Below are 9,634 nucleotides of genomic sequence, written 5' to 3' on the forward strand. Positions count from 1 at the left end.
AAAGTAATATTAGTTTCCTGCCCAGCTAGTATCCTTTCTTTCAGCAAGTACTGATTCTGGTCACATCATTCACTTTACTCTTCCACAGTGTGAGATTTCAACTTGTTGATGCAGCTCCACGCTCTTCTCCACTGAATATATAAAAGTGACCCAAGGTCTTCTTTTCGAAATTTGTCATTTAGTTTAAGAGATTTTCTTTTTTCTGGCAACTCATATTAAACTTCCTTTGCTATAAAGTAACTGTATATCCCAGTTGCTCTCATCACCGACTTAGGGCCTGCCTCCCCTAAGGCTACTTAAGTTCACTGTAGAATAATTGTAATCTTACTTTTAAAAAGTTTGCTCATTAACTTTTTCATTTGTTTACTTGTAATAATTGGCTGACAGCAGAGGGTGTCTCCTTAGGGGAATCTGGTAGAAAATTAGTTTTATTAGTGAGCAATTCCCTAAGGGTTAATTAATAGAGATTTTGTTTTGACTCCAGTGCCCCATGATGAGACATGTGTGTATGTTGTAGCAAATCTGCAGGGGACTAAGTCTGATGGTTAGAGTCTGGTGGTTTCCCAGTAAGTTAAGTATAACATCTATTGGCAAATATCCTCTCGTAAGTCTAAAACAAAGAACATTAAAAGCTAGCTTTTTTGTGGCATGCGACTCCGTAGCAAAAGCTCACATCATCAGTAGGTATTGAGAAACAGTGGGTATATGATTTAGAAAGAACTTAATCAAAGAGCTCTCAAAGCCGTGTATATAATAAAATTGTAGATAAATCATATCAGAAATCCACAAAAACTATTAAAAACAGGTATATGTAAAATCACTAAAACTTTTAAAATAAAACTAGGTAACTAAACTATATGGCTGGCTAGGCTTGCTGATAGATATCTACCTCTGCTCCTGCCTGAAACACACACAGGAGCTGATAGCTGATGTTAGCAGACAGAATGGCTGGATACTTAATTCTGACTGATAAGTAGGGTCGTCAAACTGTATCTGAATTTTTTTTTTTTAATAAAAGTTTTTATTATATTTTTTCCAGATAAAGGTAAACAGTTCAGAACAGCAAAGAAAACAAGAAAAATAAAAAGAAAGAAAGAAAAAAGAGAAATTATTTCCAGATCTTATTTCAACGGACTTCCCCACATCTCCCGCACAGTGCATTCTCATCAATAAATTTAACAGCAAATTATGACCTTATTTCATGTGTTTCTTTTGTACTTTCAAATGCATTTTTGTTTAAATTACTTATTGTCCAAATTACTCAATAAACACATATATTATCCTTTTTAAAACATTTAAACATTGGTTCTTTCATTATTATTATCTAATTTCATATATATTCCACTCTCGTTGCTGGGGCTACCCTTCCAAATCGTGCGAACTCCTATAGTTCATATAACTTATAAAGTTTTTGAAAATAGTCCTTAAATTTTTTCCAGTCCTCCTCCATTGCTTCTTCTCCCAAATCTCGAATCCTGGCAGTCATCTCGGCCAACTCCATGTAGTCCATCAATTGCGTTTGCCACTCTTCCAGTGTGGGCAAATCTTGAGTCTTCCAGTGTTTAGCAATAAGAATTCTTGCTGCTGTGGTTGCATACATAAAAAACGTTCTATCCTTCTTTAACACCTTTTGGCCCACAATGCCCAAGAGGAAGGCCTCCGGTTTCTTGGGAAAGGTGTACTTAAACACCTTTTTTAACTCGTTGTAGATCATTTCCCAGAAGGCCTTCACTCTTGGACAAGTCCACCAAAGGTGAAAGAATGTCCCTTCAGCCTCCTTACACTTCCAACATTTATTATCAGACAAATGGTATATCTTAGCAAGCTTGACTGGAGTCATGTACCACCTGTATATCATTTTCATAATGTTTTCTTTCAGTGCATTACATGCCGTAAATTTAATACCAGTGGTACATAACTTCTCCCAGTCTTCAGACATAATGTTGTACCCAATGTCTTGAGCCCACTTTATCATGGCTGATTTAACTGTCTCGTCCTGGGTGTTCCATTTAAGCAGCAAGTTATACATTCTCGATAATACCTTAGTCTTTGGTTCTAACAACTCTGTCTCAAGTTTCGATTTTTCCACCTGGAATCCTATTTTTTTGTCCAACTTAACAACCTCATTAATTTGGGCGTAATGAAACCAATCTTGCACCTTATCCTTTAGTTTTTCATAGCTCTGCAACCTCCAGTTACCTCCAATGTTTTCTATTATTTCCCAATATTTCGGCCAGCCGGCCTCCATATTGGTTTTTTTCCGAGCCTTGGCCTCTATTGGTGATAGCCACCTCGGAGTCTTACTTTCAAGTAAGTCTTTGTATTTCATCCAGACCATGAAAATTGCTTTCCTGACAATATGGTTTTTGAACATTCCATGTGTTTTTACCTTGCCGTACCACAAATACGCATGCCATCCTAACGAGTTATTAAAACCTTCCAGATCTAGGACATCTGTGTTCTCCAATAAAATCCAATCCTTCATCCAGCAGAAGGCTGCAGCTTCGTAGTATAACCTTAAGTCTGGCAGGGCAAACCCCCCTCTTTCTTTTGCGTCAGTTAGTATTTTAAACTTAATTCGGGGCTTTTTGCCCTGCCAAACAAACTTTGAGATATCCTTCTGCCACTTTCCAAAACATTCCACTCTGTCCACGATCTGTAAGGTTTGAAACAAAAACAACATCTTTGGCAAAACGTTCATTTTTACAGCTGCAATTCGGCCCAGCAGGGAAAGCTTCAATCTAGACCAAGTTTCTAGATCTTTCTTAACTTCTAACCAACATTTTTCATAGTTGTCTTTAAACAGGTTCAAATTTTTAGACGTCAAGTTTACCCCCAGGTACTTCACTTTTTAAACCACAGTTAGCTCTGTTTCCCTCTGAAACTCCTCTGTTTCTAAAGGTGTCAAGTTTTTCCCCAAAACCTTAGTTTTTTGTTTGTTCAATTTAAATCCTGCCACCCGACCAAATTCTTGAATCAGTTCTAAAACTCTTTTTGTACTGTATCTGAAAATTTTAAAACCCTGAGGTCTTGGGAGGTGTATGTGGCTTGCCAGCAGTCGGACAAACATGTAATTCAAGAGCTCGCCTCTTTATGAGTAAAAAATAGCATTGATAGCTTTTACATGGGTACTTAAATCGATTCTTCATAAAACACCGAAGAGGTGATACAGGAGATAGGTTGAGAGCCATTTCCCCAAAATTAAGCTTAATGACAAAAAAATAGTTTGGCCACTCGGAGCAGTTGAATGAGGATGAAGAAGCTGTTGTGCTCAAAGGTGTGTGTACAGATGTATTGAAAGTTTGGAAATTTTACACTACCTACCTCCTTTAAATCAACATGTCTGAATTGAATTGACTGAAGACTTATGCTTCTAATAAGCACTGAAGACAGTGCTTATAAATGGGCTGTCCCCATCAGAAGCCAAACTGAGTATTGGACAAAGAAGGGGAAATGGCTAAAGCCACAAATATGGCTATAGAACTGGGCCTCTAAGCAGCAACCAGAACCAAAGTGGCTCATGACAGCTACCAGAGATCTACAGGTGGTCAGAAAGAGAAACAAAACAGCCTTTATCCCGAGACATCAGCTGTCAGAGTCCATCATCAGGGTCTGGAATGTTTCCTTGCTTTGCAAGCATTCAATCACCATATTAAGGTATTTGATAGCATAGAATGGCCCTTTATGAGCTTGTTCTTTAGATGCTGGATGTTGGAGAGTCTTTTTAACTTAGTAAAACAGAAAAACTCAGAATCAGTGGTGGTGATAAGAATGCTGGCCTCAACTGTGTGAGCAAATCCAAGAGTCAAAGGGGTAAAACTCGGGGGGCTACTCATGTTATTAATCAGTGTGTGGATATGATACTGCTGATTATATACTTTAGAGAGGGATCTAAAAAGTTGTGGGAGTCAAAGTGCGAGACAAAGACTTGAAAGCAGAAAACCTACTGAAGGGAGGGAGGGAAGCCACAGGCTCGGCAGAGCAGAAGGATTTGTGTATGTTATTGGAAATACTGTTTAAGGAGAAAATAATAAAAAATTATATTTTAAAAAAAGTTGTGGGAGATCTTGTGTCTTAAACCAGGCAGTTTCAGGCACCTGAGAACCATAGTTCCTAAGACAGTTTAGGACAGGAATGTTAGACGAACATGGCCTATCAGCCCTTCTCTGTCTGATGTTGAAACATTCCCCAGGTCACACCCTGCACTGGCCCTGCTTTGCATCTTGCGTGTTTTTGCTCAGCTGGCAGAGCATCACCCCTAACTCCTCATAATACAGTGGTGTTATAGGAAAACCCTTAGGTTTGCTTGGATTGCCAAACAAATATACCAGCCAGGTATATAGGAGCAAAACAGCAGCCTGTAGGCCTGATCTTCATTCAAAAGACTGTTGCAACAGGACTTCCACCCACCTCATGCAAGAAACAGGGAAAAGCCTAGAACAAAGGATGGCTCCCTTTTTTAAAAAATAAGTTTCCCCTTTTACCCACAAACACCTTTTTGTGAAGCATCATGCATACATCATAAATACACCATACATGTCACAAACAGGGAGGGGTTTGTGGCAGAAACCGGTTCATCAAGTTTGCCCCCAACCCTCCCTTGCCCTCTACTGCACACCCATCAAGTGATACAATGGAAATATTTACAAGTTCCTGGTGGCAGGTAATCACACTTCTTTGTCCTGAACTAGAGCACAATCCATTCTTCGATGGTCTGCTATTGTCTGTGGGATGACTACCTGTCTGGCACCCATTTGCCAGTATGCCAGTGATTATCTCTTGTTCAAGAGGCTGCTGTGTATGTGATCCTAGGTTTCAAAGATTATGGCTTTCTTTACCAGTTTCCCAAGTCCCCCCTTTTCCCTGAGTAAAATGAATTTGGAATGGCTCGATTTGAAATAGGCCTGATTGTATATTAACATGTGAAGGTTTTGATGCAAAAGGAAAGGTGAATACTATGTAACCTTGAACAAGATACAATGTAGCAAAACTGTGGTGAGTTTATGGGGATATTTACAAAATTTAATGGTGTTGGTTTGGGCGATGGTCTGGGGGTGCAGCGTCCCATTTAACTGGAAGCAACCCCCCAGCCTTTATAAAAATTCTGGTAACAGTGGTCTTCTGGATATGTTCCAATACATGTTGTAAGACATAAAGTGTTTGACAAAGAATGCATTTTGGGAGGAAATAAATCATGTCTCTGGGCAGGGCCTGCCTATAGAGCCCCTTGATAGGGAAACAGAGCTCACAGGAGGCCAAGGTCATGAATATATAGTTGGAGCCCATTGTTTTGTCCTGGGTGGGCCCATAACTGAAGGTTGGGCCCAGCCATTTCAGATGGCCCCAGGGAGGAATCCCATAATTTGAAGTGTGGGCACTCTCTTTGGGATGGTTTCCGAGAGAAGCACTGTATTTTGGGTCGGGGTGAGCAATAGAAGGAGCCCAGCAGTTTGGGTAGGATCCAAAGTATAGCCTGGCCTGGCACAATAGGGTCATAGAATTTAGAATTGGAAGTGAACTTGGAGGTTATTTAGACGGTAGCAGCCAGCCAGATAGAGTGGGGTGGGACGCTGTTGCTTACCTGGCTTCTCAATACAGTACAGTCATACCTTAGGATGAATACGCTTCAGCTTAAATATTTTCAGGTTGCGCTCCGCAGCAACCCAGAAGTAATGGAGCATGTTACTTCCAGGTTTCGCCGCTCGTGCATGTGCAGGCGCTCAAAATGATGTAACGTGCATGCGCTGAAGTGGCAAAACACAACCCGCGCACGCGCAGATGCATCTTATGTTCACTTCAGGATGCGAATGGGGCTCTGGAACGGATCCCGTTTGCATCCAGAGGTACCACTGTACTGAGGTTGCTGCCAGTACCTGGGAAAGTGAGAGGTAATTGTAACTCTGTGAGGGGTAAACAACAATGCCCAGAATCATTTGAGGTTGGGACATGTGCTATGAATATGCTTTAAAGCTATAGTGTGCCTGCAGCCTACAGCTCCCACTATCCCCTACTATTGGCTGATGAGAACTGTGAGATAACCAACCTCACATAATCAACATTCTTAAGTCTAATTAATGCAGGTAGGGGTTAAAACCATAAAGGAAGCTGTCTTGCCAGGCATAGTTATGTCACTTCCTCTTACTATGGGAAGAAATAGGTAATCAAGCCTTTGTTCAACACCCAGGGTTGAACTACCTAAGCTCAGTGTGTGAAGAGGTATGAGCGGGTTGCTCCAGCAAAGCCGCATGGCTCTCACCAGCCTCTCTTGAGTTCCTATACCAATTATTTAGAAACTTTCACCGCCTTGTAACTAAGCTACGTTTCACTGCTTGTGCAACTTTTCTGACTGATATATGGAAAATGACATGAAGCAGACCTTTGAAGAGTTTATAAATACACCAATTTTTAGCTTGCCAAATATGTGGTCTTTTCCTATGCTGGAGGAAGAGGAAGGGCATGTTTTATAGGTTTAGAGCTCCATGCTTTACTTTGCTGCATATTTTGTAACTTTAAATCTCTGCTGGGGGTCTTTCACCAAAGATTAATTGCCCCAAACTTGGATCTTGGCATCCAGGAATTCTCTTTTCTTTATTTTTTTCTGCACCAACAGGAGCTGGAGTCCCGTATTATTTGTAGGGTCACAAGTTCCCCATTCCTGGAGTATAAGATATGGAATAGCCTAATATATTTCCCATGAAATTCGAACCTTGTACTATTTTAACTGTGACCCGTACATGCTGATTCGAGATGGAGCAAAAACCAGGCTTCAAAAATCTGTGTCTCTTTTTCTATCCATATCTCTCCCCCCCCATATTTTTTATTGAGTTTGTTTATTAATACAGTTATTCGTTTCATTCTTCAAAACATAATAAGATACATAAAGAAAAACCAGAATAATTCAACATCTTTGAAAATGACTTCCCTCCACCTCATTGCAGGTCCTTACTTCCTCTTTTTCTTTTTAACTGTATCCTATTTCACCTTTTAATTCATTGATCTCACATGGCGTACATTACCTGTCTGTTAAGTAATTTGCAAAAATTAATCAAAGCATATTAGAGATTTTGTTTGGGAATCAACATTCTTGCTGCTGTTGTTGCGTACAGGAAAACCCTCCTCTTGTCATTTGGAATATCATTTGTCATAAAGCCCAGAAGGAAGGCTTCCAGTTTTTTTACAAATGTTTGTTTAAACATTTTTTTAGTTCCTCATAGACAATATCCCAAAAGTTCGTAATTTTCACAGCCCCACCACGTATGGTACATTGCTCCCTCCATTTTCTTGCACCTCCAGTATATGTTTGAATTTGTTTTGTACATTTTGACCAATTTGCTTGGGGTCATGTACCATCTATAAAACATTTTCATAAAGTTTTCCTTTAGTGTATAACAAGCAGTAAACTTTAGATCTTTATTCCATAATTTTTCCCAAGCAGCCATCTGAATGGAGTAACCAAAGTATTCTGACCATTTAATCATCACATCCTTCACTTTTTCTTCTTTTACTTCCCAATCTAGCAGCAGTCTGTACATTTTAGATAGTATTTTCTTTTTATTCTGTAATACATCTTTTTCAATACCTCTGTTGCAAACCCATTTTTTTTAATCAAATTTGAAAATATCAATTAGTTGATGGTACCGCAACCAATCTGTGAGGTGATCTCTGATTTCTTCAAATTTTCTCAATTTGAGTTGGTTTTGTTCCTCTTCTATAATTTCTTTATAGGTTGCCCAATTTCTCCCCATGTTTTTCCTCTTTACTGAGATGGCCTCTAGAGGAGATAACCACCAGGGTGTTTTTGGTTCCAATAGATTTTTGTACCTGTCCCACACCATGTATAGTGATTTCTGTATTATATGATTTAGAAAACCTCTGTGTGCTTTTACTTTTTCATAGCCTAAATAGGCGTGCCACCCAAATCTATTGTCCCATCCCTCCAAATCCAATAAGTCAGTATTCTGCAAGATCATCCACTCTTTTGATCCAGCAAAGACAGGATGCTTCATAATAAAGCTTCAGATCTGGTAACGCAAAACCCCCTCTATCCTTAATATCAATTAGTAATTTATGTTTAATCCTGGGCTTTTCCCCCTTTCCAAATGAATTTTGTTGGCCCCCTCTGCCATTCCCTGAAGCATCCTGTCATCGTCCCCCCACAATTGGAATCATCTGGAATAGAAACAACATCTTCTATCAATAAACTATCATGCCTCCCTTACAAAAGCTGTCCAGCAAGGAATGAGAGATAAAATCCCTCCAGGAACCCCAAGATTAGTGATTTATCACTCCTTCTGATATTTAAATCTAAAACCAAATATAGGAAATGGCCTCCTTGGAGTTCTAAGCATTGATGATTAACTCAGATTGTCTATTTCCCAAGTGACAATGGGCTCTTAAATCCCTTAAGTGACCTCTGGATAGGGAATGGGAAAAGGGTACAATAGAGTGATTCTTCCTTAACATTGCTGGATATGACCTCTTCCAACCAGGCATTCACGTTTGGACAATGAAGCTCCCTCTTCCAACTCTACAAGGAAAAACTAAATGTCAAAGAAGTTGTTTAAAATGGACTCGGAGGCTGGGGCGGGAGCGGGGATTTGCCCTGGTGATTTTACCACCGCTTTACTATTAGAAGCTGGAGTTGCTACTAGTTGTGGCCCCAGAATACCAGCAGAATTTAGCGATCAGTTGCTGCTGGAAGAATTGACAACCAGCTTGCTTCACTTTACCATTTAATGTTTTGAAGACAGCGCAGAAGGTAAAGCAGGGGTTGTCAACATGGTGCCACCCAGATTTCATTGTTCTACAGCCCCCATCATCTGTGACCATGGAGACTAACATACGAAGAGAGTGTGGACCAGTGATGTACTCTATAAAAAAGCAGCAGCAGCAACAACAACAACAATCTGTTGTGTTCCATGCCTCTAGCTGTTTCATTGATTCTTAGGAGCTCATACTGTATGTGCCTCTTCCTTGCAGTATCTTATTTCCCAGGTTACAAAAAGAGCAGTGCTGCATCTTAATACAGTACCTCCAGAATCACAGTGTTTGACAGGTGGAATTACCCTGGTGGAAGCAGGAAGCAAGAAAGCAAAAAAGAAAACAATACAGGAAATGAGGCTTCTCTTCCTTTACCTCCTGTTCTTCTCAGACTGTTTGACTCAGACTCCCTCAATTTGCTTTCTTAGACTGCCTTTTTTTTCCAAAGAAGAAAAAAGTTTATTGCAAATAATGATGTTCACATCAGTCTGAAAATGAGTAGTGCCCTTGCCTTTGAACTAATTGTCCAAAGAAAATCTACAGTCCATATTTCTCTAACATCTCATTTGCTTTAGAAATGTAAGCCTTCATGGCATCTTCTTTTGACATACCTTTCTTCTGGTTCCATGCTTCCCATTTTGCTTTGCTTTTCAAATCCAGCATCCCAGGACACTCAATATTAATATTTCCCACGGTCGACTGCTTGTAGAGTCCATACAGTTCTTTTAGTTCATCATCAGTTGGTTTGGTCTTTAGTTTTTTTACTTTTTCTGCCACGGTGTTGAAGTCGGCCTCCAGAGTCATGGTGCACAACCTGCGACAGCTCCTGAGCTCTCCGCAAAGCCCCGCCCCCGTCTGGAATGAAGCCCTCTTA

General features: G+C 40.0%; 1 long non-coding RNA gene and 1 pseudogene across 2 annotated transcripts in view; both read right to left on the bottom strand.

The window, feature by feature from the left end:
* LOC309522363 overlaps nucleotides 1–9,634 on the bottom strand; it is a 232,603-nt gene that overhangs the window by 122,833 nt on the left and 100,136 nt on the right. The window lies entirely within an intron of this gene.
* LOC309522326 (acyl-CoA-binding protein homolog pseudogene) lies at nucleotides 9,195–9,624 on the bottom strand (annotated as a pseudogene). Its single transcript has one exon. The product of its transcript is annotated as an acyl-CoA-binding protein homolog pseudogene (transcript).

This window comes from Podarcis vaucheri (genome assembly GCF_965113315.1).
Source record: "Podarcis vaucheri genome assembly, chromosome: 17".
Taxonomy (NCBI): domain Eukaryota; kingdom Metazoa; phylum Chordata; class Lepidosauria; order Squamata; family Lacertidae; genus Podarcis; species Podarcis vaucheri.